The sequence below is a fragment of the Gossypium arboreum genome, chromosome 4, assembly GCF_025698485.1.
Source record: "Gossypium arboreum isolate Shixiya-1 chromosome 4, ASM2569848v2, whole genome shotgun sequence".
Lineage (NCBI taxonomy): Eukaryota > Viridiplantae > Streptophyta > Magnoliopsida > Malvales > Malvaceae > Gossypium > Gossypium arboreum.
In genome coordinates, this window is record NC_069073.1 from 15,703,090 (window position 1) to 15,707,492 (window position 4,403).

Sequence of the window (4,403 nt, forward strand, 5' to 3'; positions counted from 1 at the left end):
AATGAAAATAGTTAGCACCATTGAAATAGGTTTGGAGATAGATTGAAACACACCAAAGAAAATTGACTCGAAAGTATATGCATTGTTGTAAGATACGTTGTTGATCTTTTAAGCTAACAATTAGTATCAGGGCAAGTCTCTAAAGACAATTTAACAACGTTATTATTAGAATTAGTTGAATCCCTTTAACATAGGAAGCACATGACGATTTGTTGATTTGGAGAGGGAAACCGTTAGGAGAATTCTTGATTCAAAGTGTACAAAATGCTTCTCGAAGATGCTACTAGTCCCACTATTAATTACAACCCAAAGGATTCTAGGGCTTTTTACAAGAAAAAAAAATTATAGAATCTAGAACTACCTTCTAAATAGTTAATTACAATTTGGAAAATTTCCTTAAAACTTTTTTGACTATTCTAGCTAATATGTATTACAAGAGAATAGTGGCTAGTGCAATATGCCCCAAGCGTAGGGTGTTGTAGAGAGTTTGGAATATGTCTTCTAGCAACGCCCTGTATCAGTGGAAATTTGGTAGCATTTAAAAGTTGCTTAGCCATCGACAATGATGAATATAGATAATAGGGTGTGGCTTACCTGGTGCTTCAAAAATAATTCAGTCACCAGTGTTGTCTGCTATGTTGTGCATTATGGGTAATCTGGACCGAAAGGAATAAATGGTTGGATGAGGGGAAATGAACACCTGCAAAATCCATTTTTGATTCAATCCTCAGTTATATAAGGGAGCTAGATGGGTTAGGGGATAGAGTTACCTAAGATGGGGGAAAGGATTGCGTGATGGAGTCCTTCGGAGGGGCAAAGCTTTAAGATCAATTCTGATGCTGCCTTTGATAATCATCAGAAGTGAACTAGTTTCGGTTGGTGGTAAAGGATGCCATGGGATGGTTTCGGCATTTGTTTTGAACTGCAATATTGCATCACCGTTTGCTGTCAAAGCTCTCGCTTGTGCTCAGACGATGCATTTAGGGTTAGATTTAGGTTTGCAGTTGGCGGTGGTTGAGGGAGATGTGTTGTTAGTCATCAAGAAATGTCAGTCAAGTGAGACAGATGAATCAGAAATGAGGGCTTATATAAGAGATATTCAACATTACCGATAATGTTTCAACAGATTTTCCTTTAAACATACACCTAGAACGACAAATTTGGTGGCTTATATAATAGCCATATAAAGTTTAAAGAAAGGGGATCAATTTTTTCTGATAGGAGGAGTGCCTAGGTACGTCGTGGAGTCACTGGAAAAGGATCGAAGGTGGGTCAGAAAGCCAGATTGAGGGATCGACCATAGAGTAATTTGGATTGGGAGGGGGAGAATGGCTATGAGCTGAAGAACGAGGAGGAGAAATGACTGTTTTTTCTCAAGAATTGGAACCAACTGGTGATAGAAATGAAGTATGTAGAAGGAGAGTGGGTGACAGTTCAGAAATTTGGCTAGACAAGTCGGTTTTATTTTATTATTTTTCTTTCTGTTTGCATGTCTTTTAATTTTTTTTAACCGTATGGGTCTGTTGTTAAAATTTGGGCTTAGTTTGGATGTGAATTTTGTTAAATTAATAAAAGTTCAACCTGATTCCATTAAAAAATATAGATTTTTAAGGTAAGTTTTTAATTAAAAATGGTAATAAAGCTAAAGAAATCGTAATTGATATTAAAAGTATATAGCAAATCAAAATAAAGTTTAGATTATAATGGTAAAGTTGAAAATTTATTGTTTCTAATGGTATGGGTTTGAATTTTAACATTTGTAAATTTTTTATTAATTTTATTAAAAATAAAATGATAAAAAATACATTTGTAATAATGTAAATTATTTAAAATGTAGAAAGTTATTTTATAATTTACTCAACTGAGTTCTTGTCACTTGACTTGTGACACTAAACTCAGTAAAGGACTTTAATAATAGTATACAAATTATGTAGGTGAAACTATTTGTCTAATAATAGTGAAATGTATAAAAAAATTAAAATAAAACTTGGTTGAAGTGGCAAATTTTTTTTTATAGACGTTGGTGGCAAAGATTCAAATATCACAATGAGCAAATTTTTAACTGGTTTTATTAAAAATATATAAAAAGACAAAAGTACCCTCTCAATAATGTAACTTATAGATACATGGAAATAAGTTTGATTGGTGAGCACCAAACGATAGTTCAACAATTAGTACAATGGCTCAGTGCCCATTGATGAATAGAAGAACATAGCTTAAACCCAAATCAATCTGATGATCAATGTCAGAGATTAGAGAAGAAAGTTGTTCGAATTTTGGTTTGTAAATTCATGACAGTCAAAGTAATTTAATGAAAAGAATAAATTTGTAGAAGAGTAAGGAAATAGGAGTTTTTGATTGATACAAACGGTAAAAACAAAGAATACTATACAACATTGATTTTAGCAGTCTGGTGATTTAAATAAAAACTTTCGAATAGTTCAATGATCATGTTGTAACTTTTTAAAGTTAAGTAACCAAAAGGTAAATTTAATAATAGTTTAATGACATTGGATATAGTTTATCCTTAAATTAAAAATTAATTATATATTAAAAATAATAAATTACTGAAATTTATATTTATTATTTAATTATTATATGTCGAGTAATAACAAGTTATTAAAAAAAAGAAAAAAAGAAAAATTAATTACATCATATAATTTGAATAAGCAATGGCGTTTTGTAAAATGATTTGTGGTTTTGTTATAAGATACATGCACATTAGTATCACGACTAGATTCAATTTATTTTATGAATTGAAATGGACATATCATGCAACAAACATCTGTTAGGGTTTGCATCGCAATTCGCAACAAATGAGAGAAACAAATACATTCTAGTATTTTCATTCTATCTTGTCTATCGGATAAGAATGGATCCTTCTGACAAGATGCTTATAACCATTCAAGGTTTAACTGAATGGGCTGAAGACGCATAACAATCGTTGAATCCTTGCCAGATCTTTTTGGTTAGGTTAGGTGTACGTAACCAAGGGAGGTTTAACTGTGCAGCCATAACATTTGCCCTCTATTTGTGACCGCACAACTTTTATCACTATCATCATTACTTATCCAACCAGGCGCACCATTGCTTGCTACAACCCATACAAAATCACAAGTAATATATTTCAAACTCCAAACCACGTTTTCAACTGTCCCAAGACTTAACCACTTCTCACACCATGCAAAATATAACTGATAACAGCAGAGCTATGAGACAGTGGGGAAGCCAGGGCTGGTAGGATTTCAGCCCCTAAAATAAAAAAATAAAAAATTCATTTAGATTTTTACATTACATGAAATAAATTTTCTTTGAAAGTTGAGTGATTCTTCCAATGTTTATATTTAAAAGTCTTCAAACTTCAAGTTTGATTATTTTCAACTCCTCTTTTTAGGGATTTCATAGAGTCCAAGTCTAGTCATTGATATTTTTAAATACAAATTATTCAATGATTCCATAAGACTAATCTATCATTCTTCTCTTTTTATTTCACTTTAAATCTTTATTTTTATCTTTATCTTTAGATTCAATTAATCTTAATTGGAGTTTTAGTCAAATTCGCATTCCTAAAATCCACGTTCATCAAATACAAGGATCCAATTCACTGTTCTTTCCGACTTGATTCTCTTCTTTTAAATTTTAAATTCTAACTTTGTGGTTTCTTGTGCTACATCCTTGGCTTTTGCATCAATAGGTGGTTAAAGGCAATTTACGTGGTGATGGTGCCAAAATTCATTGGAGTTAACTTGTTGAGGAGTCGAGTAACTCAAGTAGTAGACCAGAAAAGTTCTTTTTTTTTTCTCCTTCTAACAGTTGGAGATGTTTTCGATATCCTAGGACAGGTGTTCAAGACGAGAGTGTTTAGGAGTTAAAAGTCATTATCAGCCTATTGCATGTTTATAGTAAGGGTTAGGTTAATATTTGAATCAATTATTATTATTAAATTACTTTCAATTAATAATTGAATTGAAAGTTTTTAAATACAATCAAATCGAATATTTCAATTAATTTGGTCGGTTAACCTAATTTTATATATTTTTGTTTTTAGTTAAAATAAGTATAAAAATATAAAAAATTATATTACTAATGTTCATTTTCTTTTATTTAATAGTTCAAAAACTTTAAATGAGGTGAAGACAACAAATAAGATATTAGAAATATTACGAATTATTAAAAGTCAACAACTAAACACTACATAAGTCTTGAAATTAATAAATATATTTCAGTTAATTAGTTAATTGGATTAATTACTGGATTTGAACCAAATTAACCGATAATTAAATTTTTAAAAATCATTAACCAGCTTGACCGATTAATTAGATTTTAACCTAACTGTGAATGTTTTTGGCAGTATTCTTTTGGCCAAGTATTCATAACTATTAATGGTTTGTTTAAGTTAGGGG

General features: G+C 30.8%; 1 long non-coding RNA gene across 1 annotated transcript; it reads right to left on the reverse strand.

Annotated features, from left to right (window-relative positions):
* Nucleotides 1-242: 242 nt before the first annotated feature.
* LOC108459662 (uncharacterized) lies at nt 243-1,462 on the reverse strand. Its single transcript, XR_001867395.2, has 3 exons — nt 771-1,462; nt 595-700; nt 243-512 (listed from the first exon to the last, which is right to left on the reverse strand). It is a non-coding gene; the product is annotated as an uncharacterized LOC108459662 (long non-coding RNA).
* Nucleotides 1,463-4,403: the final 2,941 nt, after the last annotated feature.